We start from the raw sequence: 24,777 nt of genomic DNA, 5'->3' as shown, positions 1-24,777 counted from the left end.
GATGAGAAAAGGAAGAATCTGGATCCCAAAGTGCATAAGTGTGTTTTCATTGGATATTCGCAGGAGAAGAAGGCATACAAATGCTATGATCCCTCTACCAAGGAGACTTTGGTAAGCAGAGATGTTATCTTTGATGAGATGGGCTCTTGGTATGTATCACTAGTTGCAGTGCCAGTGGATATGCCTTCCACTCATGCCTCTACAGTTGATTTACAGCAGAGCACTGCTATGACAGGACCTCGTAGTCAGACAGTATCCCCGTGGACAGGGAGATTGAAGAGCTCACCATCCACTGACACCAATATGTCACTGAGGGGGAGACATGATGTCTTGGACAGCAAAGGAAAAGAGAAAGTTATTGAGGATGCATCTAGTATGATGACACTTGGCAGAATGACTTCTGGCTATGAGTCTGCTGATACTTTGGACAACAAACTTGGTATTCCGACTGTCTATACGCTTGGCACAAGGCAGAGTAGGTATATTCTGCCTCATGAGAGAGGGGAATCGAGCAGTGCACCACAACTTCGACGCTCACAGAGGGTCAGATACCCTGTTGACAAGTTGACATACAGTGGCTACTCTGCAAAGCATTATGCTTACATGACAAAAGTGATGGAGATTAAAGAACCAGGTACATATGCTGAAGCAGTGAAAGATGAGAACTGGTGTGTAGCCATGGACAAAGAAATGAATGCCTTGGTTGAAAATAAAACATGGGATTTAGTGCCACTGCCTGAAGGGGAAAAGACCATTGACTGCAAATGGGTGTACAAAATCAAATGCAAGTCAGATGGCAGTGTGGAGAGATACAAAGCCAGGCTGGTCGCAAAGGGGTATGCCCAACAGTATGGACTTGATTATGAGGAAACATTCAGCCCTGTTGCCAAGATGGCAACCATATGCACTGTGATTGCCTTAGCTACTGCTAAAGGCTGGAAATTGCAGCAGATGGACATTAAGAATGCATTTCTTAATAGTGACCTAGTAGAGGATGTCTATATGGTTCAGCCGGAAGGGTATGTTCACCCTGATTTTCAGCATTATGTATGCAGGCTGAAAAAGGCATTGTACGAGCTGAAATAGGCTCCAAGAGCTTGGCATGCTAGGATCAGTAACTACTTGCAGAGATTGGGTTTTGCTATTGGCAGGGCTGATCACAGCCTATTTACAAAGAAGACTGACAGTGGGTTGGTAGTGCGGGTCATATACGTTGATGATTTGATAATCACTGGTGATGATGACTTGGGCATACAACATGTAATGAAGATGCTGAAATCTGAATTTGACATGAAAGACCTAGGAGAACTGAAGTATTTCTTGGGCATTGAGGTAGTTCCAGCTGACAATGGGTTATGGCTGATGCAAAAGCACTATGCCATGGAGATGCTGAAGAAGTATGGCATGGCTGAATGTAAACCATTGGATACACCTCTTGATCAGAATGTCAAGCTGGACATGAACACTGGGGCTGAAGTAGAGGATGTGACTATGTACAGGCAGATGGTTGGCAGCTTGATTTACTTGACCATCACTAGGCCTGACTTGAGCTATGTTGTAGGGCTCATAAGCCAGTTTATGCAGAAGCCTAGAAAGCCGCACTTGGATGCAGTTAGACGCATTATGAGATATGTTAAGTCCACTGTAGAGTATGGGCTGTTCTATGTCAGAGATAAGCCCTTGATATTGACTAGATATACGGATGCAGATTGGGCAGGTTGCTCATATGACCGTAGATCTATGAGTGGATATGCATTTGGATTTGGTAGCGGCATGATTAGCTAGAGCAGCAAGAAGCAGCCTATGGTTGCTTTGTCGAGTACTGAGGCAGAGTACAGGGGTGCTGCATTGGCAGCATGCGAGATTTCATGGCTGCTCAAGCTTATGGGCTGATTTGGACATACAGGTAGATGCTCCAATGAAGTTACTATGTGATAATCTAAGTAGTGTACTCCTGACTATGAATCCAGTCTATCATGCCAGGACGAAACACATAGAGGTACACTACCATTTCATCAGAGAGATGGTTCTTGCAGGACGAGTTGATCTTATGCTTGTAAAGACTGATGAACAGGTTGCGGATATCTTTACCAAGTCCTTGGGTAAAGATAAGTTCTGTGGTTTTAGACAGCTGCTTGGAGTACAGATGTTGTCTTGAGTTTGAGGGGGAGTGTTAGAATATCAAGCTCCTTCATGTGTGTTTGACCGACATGAGCTAAACACAGCTAGTCTGGCTAGATCAGTTAGGTACATTAAATAAGTCGGTTCTACTTCTGGTGTGAATGGTCTTTATGACCTTAGGTTGTATATGCACTAAAGTGTGTGTTGAAGGCATAATGAGATGAATGAAGAGAGGAAGCATGTAGATTCACTCTGTGTTGCTCTCTATCTGCATCCCTGAAAGCTAATAGAGAATATGTCTCTAATTACTTTGACAGGTACCTTGCTAAATATGGGATCAGAAGACAATTAAGTTACAGTTATACACCGCAGCAAAATGGTGTAGCAGAAAGGAAAAATAGGGTACTGATGGAATCGGCAAGAGCTATGCTGAATGAGAAGAGTTTGCCAAATGGTTACTGGGCTGAAGCAGCATTGACTGATGTCTATGTGCTGAATAGAACCCCTATAGTAGGGATTCATAATGTAACTCCATATGAGAGGTTGTATGGTGATAAACCTGATATTTCACACTTGAAGGTATTGGGAAACATTGCATATGCACATGTTCCTTATGAAAAGAGGAAGAAATTGGATCCTAAAGCTGTCAAGAGTGTGTTCCTTGGTTATGCACAAGAGCGGAAAGCTTACAAGTATTATGTATCGTCTACACATGAGACATTGATTAGCATAGATTTTTTTTTGATGAGCTGGCATCGTGGTATGGTAATTCCATTGGAGTGGCTATTGATGGATCAGCCAGCACTAGTAATGTTGAAAATACACCTACAGTGAGTACATCTATGAGTGGTCCTACAAGTGATGGGTCACCTGCAATAAGTCCTTGGTCTCAGGATGCTTGCAGAGTCATACTCCTACATCCACTGACATGGATATGTCAATTAGGGAGAGATTGGATAAGGGAAAAGAAAATATACTTGAGGATGTGATAGGTCCACTTATAGCAGGTTATGAATCATCCAACAGCGAGAGTTTGGATAGTGAGTTGGACATTCCGTCTGTTATGATAGCTGGAGCAGGCAAAGTCGTTATGTACTGCCTCATGAGAGGCAAGCTCAGAGTGAGCCACAGTTATGGAGATCTGAGAGAGTCAAAAAACCAGTTGACATGTTTACATACACTAGTTATTCAGCCCACCATTATGCATATATGGCTAGTGTGACAGGTTACAAAGAACCTACAAAGTTTGATGATGCAGTTACAGATGATAACTGGTGTGCTGCCATGGATGAGGAGTTTGCAACCTTGGCTGAAAATGAGACATGGGAATTGGTTGAGTTGCCTGAAGGCAAAGTTTCCATTGGCTGCAAATGGGTATACAAGGTTAAGTGCAAGTCAAATGGTTCATTAGAACACTATAAGGCTAGACTGGTTGCAAAAGGGTATGCCTGAAGGCTATGTTCACTCGGATCTAAGACATGAAATTTTACGGTGATTTGGTTGAGGAAGTATATATGGAGTAGCCTGAAGGCTATGTTCACTCGGACTTTCAACATGATCTAAGACGTGAATGCTTTCTTGAATGGTGATTTGGTTGAGGAAGTGTATATGGAGCAGCTTGAAGGCTATGTTCACTCAGACTTTCCTACACATGTATGTAAGCTGAAAAAGGCTTTATATGGGCTGAAATAGGCGCCTAGAGCATGGAATTATTGGTTCAACAGCAACATAGATTTAGATTGGGTGATGCAGATCACAATCTGTTCACGAAGAAGACAGATCATGGATTTGTGTTTCTAGTGGTTTGTGTAGATGATCTTATCATCGCTGGAGATGATGAAGAGGGCATTGCTGAAATTAAATCATGTTTACAAGCTGAATTCAGAGTCAAAGACCTTGGTGAGCTGAAGTATTTTCTTGGGATTGAGATAGTCTCTACGCCTCAAGGTATATGGTTGCTACAAAAGCAGTATGCTCATGACATGTTACAGAAGTATGGTATGGCTGAATGCAAGCCTATGGAGACACCTCTTGATCAAAATGTCAAGCTGCAGATTGATGTTGGGAATGACATAGAGAATGTGGCCATGTATCGACAGATGGTGGGCAGCTTGATATACTTGAGTATTACCCGTCTTGACTTATGTTATGCAATGGGGCTGATTAGTTAGTTCATGCAGAAGCCTTACAAGCCACACTTAGATGCAGTTAGGAGGATCATGAGATATGTAAAGGGTACTACAAATTATGGGTTGTTTTATGCATATGGAAAATCCCTTGAACTGATAGGGTTTGCTGATGCTGATTGGGTTGGTTCTGCCTATGATAGGAGGTCAACTAGTGGTTATACATTTGGATTGGGCAACAGTATGATCAATTGATAGAGTAAGAAACAGCCTACTATTGCATTGTCTAGTACAGAAGTTGAGTACAGGGGAGCTGCCTTAGCGACTTGCGAAGCAATTTGGTTGATGAAACTGCTAAAAGACTTGGGAATACAGCTAGAAAGCAGAGTGAGATTGCATTGTGATAACCTCAGCAATGTTATGTTGGCTAGCAATCCTGTCTACTATGCTAGGTCCAAACATATTGAGGTTCACTACCATTTCATCAAAGAAATGGTTCTGACAAGACAGATTGACTTGATTCATGTGAAGATTGAAGACTAGGTAGCAGATATATTTACCAAGTCTCTTGGTAAAGAAAAGTTCATATACTTCAGACAGCTACTTGGAGTTTATCAGATGGTTTGAGCTTGAGGGGGAGTGTTAGAATATCAAGCTCTCGTTACTCTTTAGTCAGCCTATCTTTATGTGTGACCAACATTAGCTGGATACAGTTGTACACGTGTGTGACATTCAATAAGTTGGTGTACTCAATGACTTAACCACAGTTAGTCTTGGTTAGTCATACCTATGTGTGTAAGTCTCTTTCAGCTATATGATGGAAGAATAATGGAAGAACAACAACAATGAGCTGAGGCTCATCTTTTGCTCCACTGTGTCTCTCTCCCTCTCTTCCAACAGAAGGGTTAAGGCAACTAGAAGGGAATATGTAATGAGGACCTTGGCAAGATGCCTGGTCATGTAAAAAGGGGATGGGTGGCCAAGGGATTTAGGGCTTATATATAAACTCAATGAATGAGAAGCTCATTCTTGGGTGTGTGGCTAAAGTCATCTCTTCTTCTTTTCTTCTTCTCTTCTTCTCTCCTTCTTGCTTTCTTGTGTTTACTTGAGAGAGGGAGTGTGAGAGTGTGAGGGAGTGAGTGTGTAAGGGTGAGGGACCATGGTGAAGAAGCTCTCCATCATCTCTTCTCTTCCTCTTCCTCTTCCTCTTCCTCTTCCTCTTCTCTTCTCTTCTCTTCTCTTCTCTTCTCTTCTCTTCTCTTCTCTCGCATGTGGCTATGGATGATGGAGCTTAAAGGACAAGGCTTAAGGTTGCTTGAGCTTGCATCTAAAATCGTGGAGCTACTGATTTGCTTGAGGGAGGAGGCTACTCATTCGGGCATCAAGGTAAGCTCACTACACCCCCGTGGGATCAAAGGCAAGTCGGCTAGGTGAGAAATAGCCATTTGTGCTCGCTTGAAAAAATTGAAGCAATAAGTGGTCTGTGGGTCTTGGCGGATGAGCTTGAGCTCCCACTACAAAGGCCAAGCTTGCCTAGATCCCTTATGCATTCGTAGTGAGTAGTTTGATGTATGCCATGATAGCCACTCACCCTGATATAGCATTTGCAATGGGATTTATAGCATGCTATATGGCTATGCTTAGCTAGTGATATTGGGATATCATGAAGGGCATTATGAGGTGCATGAAATGCACTACAAATATATGCATTTGCTATGGTGGCTAGATACTAGAGTCGTGGGCTATACTAACTTTGACTACATAGAACATGTAGATAATAGAAAGTCCACCTCTGGGTATATCTATCTTTACCTTTGTTGGAGAAGATATGGCTTGGATGTCCACACATGGCCTTATCTACTATTGAGGTAGAGTATATTACAACCACTAACTCTTGTATGGAGGCCCTATGGTTAGGCCGTTTGGTGGTAGACCTTGATCTTATTGTTACTCTTATACTGCATTCGATTCTATGAGTGCTATTCAATTGGCCAAGAATCCGATCTTCCATGCAAGGACAAAGCATATTGAGATGCACTATCACTTCATTAAGAAGGTGGTAGAGGGCAAGTCTGTTGAGCTTGTCAAAATCTTGATTGATGAGAATCTTGCAAATCTACTCACTAAAAATATCTTAGTGGGATGTTTTACCTTCCTTAGGAAGATGATGTGAGTAGAATGAGATGATATCTATTCCTCATCATATTTTACTTTATGTATATTTGTTTTGTCCCTTTTTTCTTGCTCTCTCCTCCCTAGAGGCACATTCACCTTTAAGTGAGAGGTTGTTTGGGGTAAAAGATGCCTATGCTTATGTTGCCTTATATTTACTATGCACACCATGAGCACACACTTGTACACTAAAAGTAGCAAACACCCATCACTGTCACTTTATTCTTTATTCTTTTAGTGACTATTGAATAAGGGAAGGCTAGTCACACATTGTGATTATTGGAGTTTCCACATATAATCTCTCTCTCTCTCTCTCTCTCTCTCTCTCTCTCTCTCTCTCTCTCTCCATCTTCCATAGCTTTTACTTTGCTCTTACTTCTGCTTGTGTGCTTCCACTCTGGCTCTACCTTTTAAGTGCCCGATGTACAACTCGAAACCTCAAATCCGAAAATTGAGACAAAGGGGAGTGCTAAGGTAAGAGAGTACCCTAACTTGAGGTACCAAATGTAGATAATAGAGAAAGTGAGGGGTTGGGTAGAGGAAGTTCAAGCATATATTAACAATCAGTACTAGGTCATGAGGCTTAGGAGATATCCAGTGTAGAGCCAGCCTCCTCTCCAACTTACATATGATCAATGGGCAAGCCAAGGGCATGAACCTCACACCCAACTAGGTGAATCAACCTTGGCTCAACATCACCAAGGGATGGAACCTCAACTACCCAAGAGGGACAAAACCAACGAGGTCGATACAAGGCTGCTACTAGCTCTTGTGTCCACTCAAGTGTTGTTGCCCTTGGGGCAACTAATGAGATATAAATGGAATCTATGGAATACATTCAAGACATGGGTTGAGGAGCAAGGATGATCAATAGTACCACGGAATGGAACTAAGATGCATGTTGTCCTACTAGTTGTAGCATTAGGAAGTGCAGCTCGAAAAGGTATCATGGACATAGGGGCAATAGCAAGTGTTCTTAGCCACACAATATTACAAGTGTGGGGTAGTCCCCATGTGGAAACTATTAGATTCAACATGACTCACTCTAATGGCACAAAAGTTTATCCATTCAAAGTGCTAAAAGACTAACCAATCAAGATAGTTAGAGTCTAGTTATTGGTGAATTTCATTGTAATGAAGGGTGTGGACTACGAGATCTGGATGCGAGGTGCTTGAGTGATAGAAGACTAAGATAATGGGCTAATGTTCTTCAAAAATAGAATGGAAGTAGTTTGAGTGGAGAAGGATACCTAAAAGACCTCACTAGTTGATCTAGATGCCATTTCTATCATGCTCAAAGGAGAATCACATAGCAAACCCAACTATAGTCCTTGACCAAATACATTCTCTATCTAGAGAACAAGCACATTAGGATGTGTGTGATGGCAACCATTGACCTACTATTCTCCAATGACGAGGATGATTATAAGAAGATTGTTGAGAAAGAGAGCATGTTCATTCAAATCAAGGGAAGCCGGTATACCTAAGAATGATGGCCCCCCAAAGGGCTATGATCATGCAACCATTTGATTTACAACTACACATGGTTCCACATCCAATGAAATTGGTGAACAAAATACTTATGAGATTGAGAGGCACTTAGATTTACGATATATTTCTACTTCTAAAGCATATTGGCAAATATTTAAATAAAAATTTCATAATGAGAAACCCGATATTCCATGATTATAAATACATTTATCTAGAGAGAATAATGCTTTATTTGATAAGATTTATGATATATTGCAAAATGAAAATGATAAAAAACGACTCTCACATAATGGTTCCATCTAGATCATGAGCCTAATATAGTTTTTTATCAAGACTTTCCAATGTATTGGGTTTGGAATGCACAAAAGAAAATGTGGACAAAGAGAAAGTAAGAAAATACATGTTGTCTGATATATTTTGTTGCTCCTACATGTGGAGAAAAATACTTGTATCTATTTCACATTGTATGCAAGGGGTGTACTTCCTTTTAGGCATTACATATAGTTGATAATGTGACATAGTAAGGGGAATATTGGAAACAAATGCACAATGGAAAATGTCCTCAAATGAAGTTGCACTAATGCAAAAAGATGCTCAATTAAGAATTTTATTTTTATCAATGCTTGTATTTTGTGCAATTGTCCAACCGGGAGCATTTGGGAAGAATTTTTAGTGCCACTAACAGAAGATATAACACATCAACTATCTTTGCAAAATAGACAAAATATTGAGATACAAGATGAGGCCAACAATCAATCTTTTATGCATATTAATAACTTTTACGTCGACATCATGGACCTAGTTTAGTAGACTATCATGGACTACCTAAGGTAAAAATGCAAGATTATGCAAACCCTTTCCTCCCTGATGAATGAGTTTATGATAAGCTAGAACAAAGGAGAACTTTCTTAGATATGAAAGCTATACTAAACTATGAACAAAAGCATTCATTTATGCCAATAATGAATCCTATTGATAATAGTTTAAGCAAACCATTTTTCTTAGATGGTCTAGGTAGTTTTGAAAAAATTCCTATACAAGTATTTTCTTGCAAAGCTTTGCACTCAAGGTTCCATTACTATGGTTAAAACATCCTCTAGTATTGTTGCATTGCTTTTGCCATATGGTTGTGTAGCCCATTCAAAATTCAAAATACCATTGCAACTAGACAATCATTCTATCTTCAATATACCTGCTCAAAATCACCTTGCAACATTGTTATACGAGGCTAGTCTTATTTTGTGGGATGAAGCTTCAATGATGCATCGTTCTTTTAAAGCACTTGGTAGAACTTTAAAGAATATAATGTAGTGTGCTGTGCCACTGGTGGTAAGGTTGTTCTACTAGATGGAGGTTTTAGGCAAATACTACTTGTTGTACCAAAGGGTGCATGTGAGGATATTATTGTCTTGCATGGTGACACGACATTGGGGATGGAAAATGTTTATCATATAGAAATTACATATGGCATATCCCATCTAGTGAGGTTATACCTCACTCACTTCAGCAATCCTTCTCTCACAGAAAATAAAACAAACAAGACACTCTACATATAACAAACAATATGCTTTGCACATAATGATGCACTTTTAAATGATACTTGAATGTAGGACACAAAATTCTTAAATATTAATTGTAGGTTTTATGTGAAGCAATCAATTCATACTTTTTACATTTTCATTTTCATAAAACCTTCAAAATATCTATCCTTGTGTTACATTCTTAGATACATCTGCACCTTAGATACATCATTTAGCTAATCCTAACCTACAATGTTTATATACTACAATGGCAAATCATTACATCTAAAAGATCTTTTTGAGCTGTGTGTGTGTATGTGTGCGCACGCGCTCACAATGGAAACTACACATAATTATCATCATTTTAGTAATATTACTTGCTTTAATGCAATAAGATATTAATTACTATCTTAAATCTTATGTATTACAAAAAGTTTCTTCTCTAAATTTGTGAATATGTCACTTTGGATCAATGCTTTGGGGATCAACTTTGGATTTTCTCTTCTAAAAGATAGTGAGCCTTGACCCACATTGCTAAATAACAAAGGATCTATGTAATTCACTAAGCATTTGATCATGTCGTAATGTGCAATATTGAAATACATAAGTTGCTCAAGTGCACACTAAAATATTTATTAGTCTAATCTTTTAACTATATCATCGGCATATTCCTCCTTTTAACCATAATTTTTTAATTAAATGTTATCATTTGCAAAGGCAATCTTTTAAGCATTCAGTAATATAGAATTTCCCAAAATCTTCAACACTCATGTCAATCGATAAATTCAATCTTTTAATAATCCAATAATATAAAATATTGAGGTGGATAGTTATTTGAGTGAATGACAATATACAATGGAGTGAGTTCACACACCAATACATACACAACACACTCTTAGATATGAAAATATAGGTGGGTAGGTTACTTATATAAACACCCACTAGCGTTCCATGCGCTCAGAATGCTAGGCCTACCGCTTGGGTAGCAAAGTTGCCGTGCGGCTCAACAATCCATTTCTTCTCTTTCTCTCTCCTCTTTTCCCTCTCTGTTTCTAATTTTTTCTTCACCCTCTCTCTCGCTCTCTCCCTAGATGTCCCACTAAAAATATGAAGGAAGCATTATCAAGTTCAAACTACATGATTGTGCAAACAAACGGTCCCCTCTCTCCATGTTCCCTCTCTCTCTCTCTCTCTCTCTCTCTCTCTCTCTCTCTCTCTCTCTCTCTCTCTCTCTCTCTCTCTCTCTCTCTCTCTCTCTCTCTCTCTCTCTCTCTCTCTCTCTCTCTCTCTCTCTCTCTCTCTCTCTCACACACACACACACACTCAGTCTCTCTTGAAGTATGTAAATTTTATCTTTTTCCTATATATAATTCTCTCTCTTTATGTTCACCTTTCTCTCCCCTATTTTCTCTCTCTTTCAAATTATATATTTTCTCTCCGTCTCTCTCTAAGTGAATGCAGGATGACACAAGTCTCTATATGAAAGTGTTCAATGTCCAAATCACCATAAGACCACTAACCCCACAAAGAACCAGTATAGAGGAAGTGATAGAAATGCCAAGAAATAAAGAGCCATGATGGAAGCCCTGCTAAAAGAGAAAATCGCCCCTGCGGAAAGCACACATTGCATTTGAGCATGGCCCAAAGCATAGTCATTGGTTACTCTCTCTTTCTTGGCCACACTCTACATCTGGGTAGGAGCCATGCTCTCAACAATGAGAAATGTTTCTTCATCAATCAGGATTCAATTCGCCAGATGCTCTGTCCCTTGTCCATGCACAGCTCACTCCAGTTGCTACCTCAATTGTTTTGATGTCTCACATGTTACAAAGAGGTTTGCAAAATCTCAAGTGTATCTCTTCAGCTCAACAATTGTTCCTCTAGCATCGAGGCTAGTAACACAATCATCTTTGTAATATCCATTTTTCACAGCCTTTAGATCTCGACATTTCTCAATCCAAATGAAAGGACGATGGCCTCAACGTATTGAATCGATTGTATTCATTTTATCCAAAAAAAAAACAAAAATGAAAAAAAAAGATACCCATGATCATAGCACAACACCTAGGGGTCCTCAAATTACGTATGTCTAGTGACCTTGGTTGGCTGGCTCCGTCCCTAGTCCCCTAGCCCTTTTCAATCCCCCACAATTGTTCAGGGCACATCAAGGGCATGACATACCTAGGGAGCTCATCTCGCCCTGTTACCCTGAACCATTTGCACAATTCTTTTTCACACTCCATCTCAGTGCCATTGCAATCAATAGTGGTAAGCAAGGCATGAAAGACCATGGAAAGTACATCTTACTCTTCAAACACTACAAGTAGCCACCAGCTACCAAAAGCTAAGGCATCAACAATGAGCTCAATTATGCTACATCATGCTGTCAAAATCACAAATGATGTCTCAAGAAGCCTTCAAGTGTACTTCTCCTCAACATTGACAATTCTTTCCACCCCATTGAACCCTCGCTTCATCCACATATTGCTATGAGGAACCAGACCAGCAGTCTTCTAACTATGTAATATCTAAGTATGCACGTGCACTCACATAATATCTAAACCATAATCTATACATAGTTTGGGTCCCCAAGTGCAGGACAATACTCTTGGCTTGCTTAGAGTTTCGACTTGTCTCCCAAACTAATCAAACTACATCTTGTGCATGATAAGAAGACTAGCATTAACCCCTAGGGAGAGACCATATGAGAGGTTTTCAATTGCAGGTATTGAAGACTCTAATGAAAATATTGTCAGCTCTTCATCAACACTCAACTCTAAACTCTTATCCTTTATCATTATGCAAGCCCACCAAAGAATCAATACGAGCAAAATCCCCAGAACACCAATAGTTGTGCCAGTCATGAGTGCAACTCCCAACAAAAAACAACCCTATCACAACCTCGAACAACCCTCTCACTAGCCAATTAGGCCAACAAAGTGCCACCAATGACCTTTATCCACACCACCACCAAAACTCCTCCAAGGCAAACCACAGCAATCCCTTCCACCCACATCTTCAGTGCATGCCAAAGCCTACTATCTACGATAGAGAGTGCCATGGGACTGGGACTCATCTAGGAGGGGGTAATGTTAACCCTTAGATGAACAAGGTGGAAAATCTAAAAAATCTAAAGCAGAAGACAAGGCTAAGGAAAAAGTGGAACAAAAGACGAAGGCGTGCTAAGAAAAATCTGGAAACACAAGAAGCACAAAAAAGTCCTAAATCAAGGAGAGAGGTACACAAGAAAAAACACAAGTCGATATTTTTGTAAAAGAGATCAAGGCGCACCATGATTTATTTTGTAAAAGAGCATCAGGCTCTCACCCATGCAAATTGTAAATGGTTAGAGGCACGAGTTGAGGCCATGCCAATAGGGAAGAGGAGAAGAGGGTTGGAGAAATGGGCCAAACCTGAACCAAAAAGGGGATGACTTCCCAAAGGGAATTAGGGTTAGGGTTTTGTATAAAAAGCAAAAAGTGAATGAAGAAGCTCATTCTTGTGTGTGGCCAAAAGTAGCTATCCTCCTCCTCCTCCTCCTCCTCCTCCTCCTCCTCCTCCTCCTCCTCCTCCTCCTCCTCCTCCTCCTCCTCCTCTTCTTCTTCTTCTTCTTCTTCTTCTTCTTCTTCTTCTTCTTCTTCTTCTTCTTGCTTGCTTGCTTGCTTGCTTGCTTGAGCTTGTGCTTGAGAGAGGGAGTGTGACAGTGTGAGGGAATGAGTGTGTGAGGGTGAGGGACCATGGTGGAGAAGCTCTCCATCTTCTCCTCTCTTCTTCTCTTGCTCGCAGAAATGGAGCTTGGAGCATGGAGCTTGAGAATATCTTGCACTTGGATTGTGGAGCTATCGGAGTGCCTGAGAGAAGAGGCAACTCAATCGGACATGGAGATAAGCTTACTACACTCATAGAGAGAGATATCACGTCAGCTATGTGAGAGGTAGCCATTAGTGCTTGGCTTGAAACACTTGAAAGAATAAGCATTCCATGGGTCTTGGGAGTTGATCTTGAGCTCGCCTCTACACGCAATGAGTCCCGATTGCAAGTATGCCCCGTCTTACTTATTATTGTGAGAAAGTAGGTCATATTTGGTCATAGTACCATAAAATGTGCGAAGACAAGCGCAGGGAAAGGGAAAAGCCAAAGTGCAAAAAAGGAATGATGATCACATCATTGTGCCTAGCAAGTCTAGCATCAAGATTGAGGAGATTAATGTGGTACAATCTTATATATCTAATGATCTTATCTTGGCAACTTCTTCTTTGGATGCTTCACAACTTACTGATACTTTGTCATGATATACTCAATGTTGGTCAATAGATTCAAGGGCTTCCTTTCATGCGATCCCTTATAAAGAGTGGTTTCACTCCTATTGTAGTATGATTAGATTTGTCCATTTGGGTAATGACTAAGAATTGGAGATAGTTGGTATTGGTGATGTCCAGCTATGTTTTGGTTTAGGTAGCATGTTCACTCTGCATTATGTATATCATGTACCAGCTCTCATGAAGAGCCTTATCTCTGCTAGTACCTTGGATGATGCAAGTTATGTTGTATCTTTTAGTGAGTCCTCATGGAAGATTACCCATGGGAATCTTGTTATTGCGCATGGTGCTAAGTCTACTACCTCTATCCTTTGTTTGTATTTAGGTCAATTGACCATGATTTGATTGTGGCTATAGTTCCACATGTATCTCTTTGGCATTGTCACTTTGGGCACATGTCTTTGAAAGAAATGAAAATACTTACTAGTTTGCAGTATCTTCCGCCCCTAAACTATAAGTGTTTTGAGTCTTGTCATCATTGTTTATATGGTAGGTAGATATGTAGTATGCATAAGAAGTATGGCATGAAGCACATGGGTGAACCTTTGGCTCTTGTTCATTCAAATGTATGTGGTCCCATCTCTTGTCAGTACATGGGTAGTTTGATGTATGCCATGATAGGCACTTGTCTTGACATAGCATTTGCAATGGGAGTTGCGGCACACTATATGGCTACACTTGCCTTACAACATTGGGATGTTGTTAAGGATATCATGAGGTTCCTAAAGGGCACAATAGCTATGTACATATATTATGTTGGCCAATATATAGGAGTCATGGGGTACACTGACTCTGATTATGCAATACATGCAAACAATAGAAAGTCCACCTCTACTTATGTCTTCACCTTTGTTGGAGATGTTGTTTCTTGGATGTCCAAGGTGTAGAAATGCACATTCCTCTCTATTACCAAGGTGGAATATGTTGTAGTTAGCTCTCTAGTTAGGCCATCTAGTGGTAGACCTTGGTACTACAGATGTGGTCCCTACACTACATTAGGATTGATGAGTGTTATCTAGTTAGCTAGGAATCCAATCTTCCATGTGAAGATGAAACAATTGAGGTGTGTTACCACTTCATTAGATAGGTTATTGAGGATAGGTCTATTGAACTTGTCAAGATCTCAACTAACCAAAATCTTATAGATCTACTCGTGAAAAGTCTCTTAGTAGAGCATTTTGCCTTTCTTAGGAAGTTGATGGGCATTGGATGAAGACATCTTTCCTCATCTTGTTGTACTTATGTACATTTGTACTTTGATAATTTTTTCTTATTCTCTCCTAACTAGGGACATATTCACCTTTAAGTGGGAGGTCTTTGGGGCTAAATGCACTTGTGTTTAGCCATCCATATATTACTAAATTGATAGTACCTGCACACCTATATACTACATATGGCAAGTGCCCAATCACCATCACTTCATTCTTTATTATTTTAGTGATATTTGAATGAAGGGAAGTCCGATCACATATTGTGATTATTGGAGTTCTCACATATTGTGTCTCTCCCTCTCTTTCTCTTGCTCCTTCCACCATAGCTCTTGCTTTCACTCCAAGCTCACTCCCTTTAGACAGTTACATGGCCCTTTGCAAATTGCAAGCAACAACTATCTCAAACAACTTCAAAAATAAATGCATCTTGAAAAATCAAAAGCATATGAGAACGTGATAAGGCTCATTTTTGAAACTCCATAATAATGACATATGCAACAACTTTTCCAAAAAAAAATTATTTTTCACAAGGGTTTCCATCAATTCCTTGTGTTTTTGGTAGAAAACTCTAGTGGTCAAGTCAGGTCTATCATGCATTGTTTGTCCTAGAAGCAACACACTCTTGATCTCTTCCTACCTCGGATTGCAAGTAAAGGTAATAAACAAATTAGGCTTGCCCCTATTATGAACAATTGCCATTGCATCTTGGTATAGCTCTAGTACATGTGTTGAGGCCCTCTAGTAAATGAGATGGAAAAACAATGCACTTATCAACATGTTGACCATCATTCCTTACTATCATGTCAACAAGTCCAAAAAAACCTTTAGATTGCAAAGTGGACAAATTTAACCAACACCGTGTCAATTTGCACTGCTTAATACTACAATATGTGTCCACCATAAACTAATGAAGGAGGCACCCGCCTTTTAGCAAACATAAAAATGTATCATTGTGGACTTGAAGATGGAATGCATAATACTCCATTTGTGTGACACAATCTTTGTTCAACAATTTCTTTGCATGCATATCTTCATCCACATTTTCATAAGGGACCTTCACATGCCAACCATCGTCTATATTGGGAAACAAAAGAACATATAATAAAGGCACGTAGCTTTGATGCAAGTTGGACATATGAACATAAACACTAGTCCGTGTATACACATTTATATCGCAATGGTGTAAGGAGTTATCATCTCCCTAGCCAGGCATAATGGTTGTAACCTTGTTGCCAACAAGAGTAGAGTATTGTTGAGATGTGCCCCGACCCTTTGTAATAGTCATATGTATCTTTGTAATGCAAGGTTCTCAAGCATTCTCTCGGTGACTATCTAAAAAGCATGACCATACATCCTTTGAACATGCATCATCTCTTGTAATGAAGCCAAAGTTCTAGAATCAAGATTCAACATGACACATCCTGTTTTCAAGCTCATGTTTAGTGTCATACACATACAGCTATGCAAAACATGATCTTGCAACACCGCGAACATCTAGCAACAACAAAGACCCTATACAATGATATATGGAACCATGAACTCGAAAGGAGTAGCCATTACTACTAGCAATAATAATCATCAATATTAGCACCTAGTGACACGAAAGCAAGGGCCACATTATATGCACATATGTTTTGCTTGAACTCTTTACTACTAGCCAAGTAGCCACCCAACACACCACACAAAGGCTCGGATGGTTCCCCTAGGGGAGGCAATGAAATTGTTCCATTCCAAAAACAATGTTTTTCTACAATCATACCAACAACAATCCTAGTCTCACCACTCCAAACCATTGCAAGGCGTTTGCTACATGTCTTATTCATTTATGCTAGATTGTGATGGCCAAGGTCACGAAATAGCAGCATAGACATTGTAGGATCAATTTCCATCAAAGGGATCTCTCATGTAGAAGAGAAAAGGCTCCTCCATTGGCCAGATCAAACCTTGGTTGTGGAGGATGTTGTGAAAGGAGAGAAGGATCGAAGCTTGCACGCGAGCTATGGCGGGAGAGCAAGAGCAAGAAAGAGAGAGACAAGAAATGGGAACTCCAACAGTCACAATGTGTGACCGGGCCTTCCTTTATTCAAACTGTCACTAAAAGAATAAAGAATAAAGTGACGTGACGGGCGCCCGCCACCTGCAATGTGCAGTGGCGGGTACTGTCAGTGTAGTAATACACGGGGCGGCACGGCGGAGGCACCTTTACCCCCAACAACCTCCCACTTAAAGGCGAATCTGCCCTAGTGAGAGAGAAAAGAAAAAGAAAAGACAGTACAAATGTACATAGGTGAGGAAAGGTGACATCTCATCCAACGCCCATCAACCTCCTGAGGAAGGCAAAGCGCTCAGTAGTGAGGCTCTTCGTGAGCAAATCTGCAGGATTCTCGTCAGTGGAGATCTTGACAAGGTCAACAGACCTGTCCTCCACGACACCACGTATGAAGTGATACCTCACCTCAATGTGTTTCGTCTTCGCATGGAAGACCGGATTCTTAGCCAACTGAATGGCACTCATAGAATCCGAATGCAGTGTAGGTGTAGCATCAATCCCAAGGTCAGCAACTAGACGGCCTAACCATATGGCCTCCTTGCAAGCCTCAGTGGCTGCAACATTCTCGGCCTCAGTGGTAGACAAAGCCGTACACTTCTGAACCCTGGACATCCAAGAGATAGCCCCTCCAGCATAGGTGAATACATAGCCAGAAGTGGACTTCCTACTATCTGCATGTCCTGCATAATCGGAGTCAGTGTACCCCACGACCCCTGTATCCTGGCTGCCATAGCAAATACACATATCTGCTGTGCCCTTCAGGTACCTCATGATACCCTTCACGGCATCCCAATGTCTGCTGCCAGGTGTAGCCATATAGCGTGCCACAACACCAACTGCATGTGCAATATCTGGACGAGTGGCTATCATGGCATACATCAAACTGCCCACAGCTGATGCATAAGGGATCTTAGCCATCTCGGCCCTCTGCTCATCTGTCTGCGGACAATCGGCCTGTGATACCTTCACATAAGAAGGTAATGGACAGCCAATAGGCTTTACGTCCTGCATGCGGAAGCGCTCAAGGACTTTATGAATGTACTCCCGCTGTGAGAGATACAAAAGTCCCTGATGCCTATCGCGCTTAATGCGCATCCCAAGTATATGTGAGGCCTGTCCCAAATCCTTCATCTCAAAGCTCTTCTTTAGCTGAGATTTAAGAGCATCTAGCTCATCATGAGCTTTCCCTACTATCAGCATATCATCAACATATAGTACCAAGATAAGCAAACTGCCATCACGGGCTTTCTTCGTGTAAAGACACGGATCCATAGCACTCCTGCTGTAGCCCTGTGACTGCATAAAGGCATCAAACTTATGATACCATTCCCTAGGTGCCTGCTTCAAGCCATACAAGCTCTTCTTCAACTTGCACACTAGGTGCTCCCTGCCAGGTTCTGCAAAGCCCTTAGGCTGATCCATATAGATCTCATCATGCAAGTCCCCATGTAGAAAAGCCGTCTTGACATCCATCTGATATAGATCTAAGTCAAGCTGTGCAACCAAAGCCAAGACTAAGCGCAGGGTGGTCATCTTAACCACAGGAGAGAAGACCTCATCAAAGTCCACACCATGTTCCTGCTTAAAACCCTTTGCTACCAATCTAGCCTTGTATGCCGGCTTGGGGTGTCCAGGGGTACTTTTCAGCTTGTACACCCACTTGCATGGCAAAGCCTTCTTGCCCTTAGGCAAGGCAACCAAATCCCAAGTCTCATTCTTATGCAGGGAGTCTATCTCAGACTGCATAGCCCTCTCCCAGGAGTGACTGTCACCCCTGCGCATAGCCTCATCATAAGTGAAAGGCTCTCCTGCATCTGTAACCAAAACATAATGCATAGAGGGCTGAAATCTGTCAGGTGGACGTCTATCTCTAGCAGACCGTCTCACCGCAGGCTCTGCTGCCTGTCTAACTACCTGTCCAACATCCTGGCCCTGTGGAGGAACTGCTGCAGGCTGTACTACTGGCTGTGCTGGAGCTTTAGGCTCCTCCTGAAAGATCACTCTGCGGATCTCAACCACCTTCTCAGGCTGCCTGTGCATCTTGTCTTCATGGAAGACGACATCATGGCTGCGTACTATTTTCCGCGCCTGCGGATCCCATAGGCGATAGCCCATCTCTCCTGACTCACCATAGCCAAGGAATATGCATTTAATGCTCTTTGGATCCAATTTACTCCTCTTGTCCTTGGGCACATGGCAGAATGCCTCACATCCAAAGACACGGAGATGCGCATAAGAGGGTGGCTTACCAGCCCAAACTTCCTCTGCAACCTGGAAATCCAATCCACTGGAAGGCGATCGGTTTATGACATGCACTGACGTACTAACTGCCTCAGCCCAAAAACTCGGGGGTAGGCCTGCATGGCTAAGCATAGAGCGCACACGCTCCTGAATAGTCCTGTTCATGCGCTCAGCCAAACCATTCTGGGGTGGGGTGTAAGGGGCGGTCAACTGACGCTTAATACCCCTGTCATCACAAAACTGCTCAAAAGCATGTGAGACATATTCTCCCCCATTATCTGTCCTAAGGCATTTCAGCCTATACCCAGTCTGGTTCTCAACAAGAGCAAGCCATCTCTGAAAAATTGCCAAGACATCGGACTTCTGCTTTATGGGATAAGCCCACACTTTCCTAGAAAAATCATCAATGAAGGTAACGAAGTACTTCGCGCCACCCATAGACATGCAAGGCATAGGCCCACAAACATCGGAATGCACCAATGCCAAGGGCTCACTCATGCGTGGCCTACCCGATTTCTTATGCGTAGACCTATTCTGCTTACCATAAAGACAATGATCACACGAGTCAAAACATGCATAATCCAAAGGCGGAAGATACTGCAAACCAGATAACATTTTCATTCCTTTCAAAGACATATGCCCCAAACGGGCATGCCAAAGTGATACATGTGGAATAGAGCCCACTGCCAAAACATGGTCTACAGAAGACCCAGATACAACAAGAGGATAGAGGCTGCCAGCCTTGGCGCCTCTAGCAAGCACAAGTCTGCCTTTGGTAATCTTCCAGGCAGAATCCCCAAAACAGACATGAAATCCTGCATCATCCAACTGTCCTGCAGACATAAGACTACGCGTAAGCGCAGGTACATGACGTACATCCCTGAGCAAAAAGGAACTGCCAGTGGAAAACTGCAACTGAATATCTCCACAGCCCACAATATCAAGAGACCTGTCATCTCCAAGTTTGACTGATCCAGATACAGTACGGTAAGAGTGAAACCACTCACGGTAAGGCGTCACATGGAAGGACGCACCTGAATCCAATAACCAGCACTGTGCATACATACTAGGTGTCTCAGTCAAGTGTGAAGCATCAGAAGAACTAGCTGCAAGTATAAACTCATCACCACCATCGGACTCTTCAGTCTGCGTGACATTAATTTCCTCAATCTTGACGTTGGACTTCGCAGGTACTATGCTGCGATCAGAGGACTTCTCCTGCACTTTATCTTTCCCCTTATCCTTGCGCTTCTCATTGCGCAACTCATGACACTGTGGTCTAATATGGCCCTTTTTCCCACAATGATGACAAGTGACATTTGCATTGCGTCCACGCGACTTACTACGCGACTTGCCACCACGAGATTTAGACCGACCCTTCTGCGAGTCACGGCCTCGGCCATTACCACGGTCATACCTATCATTCCTGCCTCTAACTGTCAAAGCATGACTACCACGAGAGGCATCCAAGTTTTTGCGATTCACCTCTTCCTGAAGAAGAGCACTCTCAACATCTGCCAATTTTAGAGTAGCACTAGAGGCACAAAGAGCAGTGCGGAATACATCCCATGACTCATTCAGAGTTCCAAGCAAGAAAAGAGGAGTTACTTCCTCTCCAAAGGTGATATCCTGCGAAGTCAGGTTCTTCAGTATAGCATGGAACTGGCTCAAGTGAGCAGACATAGTCGCATTATCCTTCATGCGCAGATCCATAAGCTGCTTCAACCAGTACATCTGACTCGCCGGACTTTTCTTATCATAAAGATTCTTGATCTTATTCCATAGATCCCATGCACTCTGTGCTTCCTCAAATACATTATAATGTACCTGTTCAGTGAGAGACAATACAATCGTGGACTTGCATAGCTCATCAAGTTCAAGCCAGTCGTCAATGTCCATAGTTTCAGGCTGCTCCCCACTCAACCGAAGTGGCTTAATCTGAGATTTTTGCACCAAAACCTGCCATATTTGACTCTTCCAGTAAGAGTAGTTGGTACCATCCAACTTTGTAATGTTAAAGATGGCACTATCATGCGAAGATGACGCCATTATGTAGGCTGGAAATGCCCAAACAGTCCAAAACTGCTTGCTGTTTTACTGCAGAAACTGCCCAAAAATGACCAAAACGGGGTCCAAAGGGTGAGCAAAGTGTGCCAAAAGTTGCTGCCCACTTAGTACTAGGTGCGGTACACCAAATCAGGATATTTCAGCATGAAAAGTACACCTCAGTCCACCAATAACTGCTTGCTGTAATAAATTGCAGGTATGCAGTCTAGAGAGCAAACTGTCCCAAAATAGGATCCAATGTCAAGCAAACAATGCTAGGTCCAAAGCCGGCATGAAATGGACATAAGCAAGGCCAATGACAGTGAAAAGAACATGAGCTCAACACCAAGCATGTCAAAATAACATCTGCCAGTGAAAGGCACACCCCCAGACACTCTAGGCAAAGTGTTCATGTAACTGCCAAAACCTGACACAAATAGGTATCTGCTCAAAGAGAAAGATCCAAATATGAGACTCAGCTCATAAGCATCCTGTGAACCAAGAGTACATCAATGTATATCCATAAAGATCGGAGTATGATCCCAAAGTCTCAATGTGTATGTAGCTGCTCAAGACATAAACTGCTTCAAATACATGTAAGTGCTCCAATAGCATGCAACTGTCAAAGGTCAAGAAAGCATGTAAAATGCTCCCACTGGCACAAAAGGCGTACAAAGCGAGCTCAGAAGCTCAAACAACCCAAGAGAAAGCACCAGTGATAAGTGACCCTGTCAATGCATCAAGCGCATCCGAGAGAGCATGACATACATGAAGCACCGGTCGTATTAACCACGAAGCAATACATAAGCCCAAATAAGCTCTCGGTCAACTCAATGACATCCAAATAGCAACCAAGATCAGTGATCAAGTAAGCCGGGAATGCTCAAATACATCCAAATCCAAGCTCCAAATGTCGGTATGGCATACACGAACCAAATAGCATATGTCACGAACCAAAGCATGTAATGCAAAAGCCTAACTGTCAAGCAGAGACATGAGGCATAGGCGGTCCACGAGCATGCCGAGTCGGTCCAAATGCCAGTGAAGACGGAGCTAATGCGAAGCTCAAAAGCATCCCATAATCTCATACATATGCTCCAAGTCGTCCCCAAATGTCAGAGATATCATGCCAAAGCTCAAAGTATACATCCGGTATCGGTAGGTAAGTGCCAAAGCATGTAAAGTACCTTCAGCCCACTGTTATTCCAGCATGTATTTACTGTTCTAAACAGTAGATTTCAGCCCCAAATTCAAGCCAAAATCATGGTCAAACCAAATGCATACATCCCCAATACATCCGGGTAGGAAGTAGACCGCATACGGGCATCAAACAAGGTAACCGGAGTAGAGTATAAGCATTAAATGCCAATGCCAAGTGTGGCTGCCCTGTTTCCAGCACTGTATAACAGTAAATAACAGTCCCAAATCAGCCAATATTTCAAGCCAAAATCATGGCATAATCATGTGCATACATTCCTAAGGCACTAGGCATCATGTAGACCGCATACGGGCATCAAATAGCACAACCGGAATGGAGTATAAGCAACAAATGCTAATGCCAATGGTGCTGCCCTGTTTTCAGCCTGTTATGACAGTTTATGACAGTCCCAAATCTGAAGAAATCAGCCCCGAAAGATCAAGACCAATACCCAAAGCTTGAATGACATCAAACATGAAGTCTATAGCCCTCTTGATCAAGGTAGAGAGCAAGAAGCAATGGCCAAGTGTGGAGCTGAAGTAGATGAGTGCTCACAGCCTGGAAAAAATGATGCAATCTGCCCTGTTGGTGCTGAACTTGCTGTTGCTCCACATGGGCTGAAAAGGGGGTAATGGGGGGCTCAATGATGGCCCAAGGTAGGCACATACCAAGCCATGAAGGCCCAATGCAAAGGGGAGGGAAGATATGAGCTATGGAGCTCAAGAAGAGTGGCTGCCCTTTGTTCCTGCCCTGTTTCAATCTGAGAATACACTCAAATGCCTGCAAATGCTGAAGCAATACCTCAAGGGCAAGGCCTTGATGAAGCTCAAGAAGGCCAGGATGGAGCTCGGGAAGCCGGGGAGAGTCGGGAGCTCAAGAGGTCGGCTATGGCTGCCGGGATGGAGACCCAATGCGTGAAGCGAGTCGATGCGAAGGTCGGGAAGCACCGAGTCGAGCTCGAGCAAGAGAATGCCAAGCTCTGATACCAGTTGAAAGGAGAGAAGGATCGAAGCTTGCACGCGAGCTATGGCGGGAGAGCAAGAGCAAGAAAGAGAGAGACAAGAAATGGGAACTCCAACAGTCACAATGTGTGACCGGGCCTTCCTTTATTCAAACTGTCACTAAAAGAATAAAGAATAAAGTGACGTGACGGGCGCCCGCCACCTGCAATGTGCAGTGGCGGGTACTGTCAGTGTAGTAATACACGGGGCGGCACGGCGGAGGCGCCTTTACCCCCAACATGTTGGGCATCAAGCGATCGTTGAATGGCCTATGAGTCTAAACTTGGGACATTAAGTGGCAAAATTACACACATTGATGTATTTTACAAACACACACACACATAACATACCAATGTGTCCAACATGTACTCTTATGGCTTTAAAAGGAAATTTAAGTATCATGATTACCCCATACTACATAGAGAGAGAGAGAGAGAGAATATTTGACACCAACCAAGAATACTTAGAGAAAGTGAGGAGAGAGAGAGAGACATACACACACACACACACATTTTGTTTCAACCAAAAACTTAACCTTAAAGCCTTGCAATTAATAAAGAAGTAACAAACAAAAGGACAAAGAAAAATTCATTCACCAAAGCGAACAAATTATCCCAATATTCACAACAATCAAGACAAAACCCACATAAGAGTTCCCAACAATAAATAATATCTAGTGTCCCAATGTTGAGGGTCTAACAACCATGTTGGCACTAACAAATGTGTGATGCATAGCACTAGAAATCACTAGGGAAACATTGCCCATTCTCACAGTGACAACATTGAGATGGCCTAGTTGCACCCTTATGATAGTAATCTCAACCTCAAGTCTATCAATTTGGAGCTTTAGATTTTGAGGTTGCAATCTACAACTAGTTGAGCAAACCATAGAGCCATGTGGGCTGCCCTACCCTCCAAGAATTATCCATTTCAATTGAACATTGAAGATGAGAAGCTATATTGTTCTAACTAGAACAATACTGTTCAACTTGTTCCCGCAAAGTTTGGAGTTCTTGCACAAAACAACATTGAGAGTTGCAAGCAAGGGTCACCTAGTGCGAATATTGGCCTTGCTCTCTTGATGGCTTTACCACTTGCCATTTGGTTGCCCCATCTAACATTAAGGTGCCTTTGCAGAGTAGACATAACCACCTCTACATTGTCATTGTTAGAGGTTTCAACCATGGCACTATGGTTGTGCACCTTCACGTCTCTTTGAAAGTATCTAGACCAAACATTTTAATATTAAAGAGGTTAAGTACAAAGAAGAAATATATTTAT

The sequence above is a fragment of the Lygodium microphyllum genome, chromosome 12 (genome assembly GCF_053477565.2).
Source record: "Lygodium microphyllum isolate KBCC chromosome 12, Lygodium_microphyllum_v1.1.10, whole genome shotgun sequence".
NCBI classification, from domain to species: domain Eukaryota; kingdom Viridiplantae; phylum Streptophyta; class Polypodiopsida; order Schizaeales; family Lygodiaceae; genus Lygodium; species Lygodium microphyllum.
Note: the sequence above shows the minus strand (reverse complement) of the source record.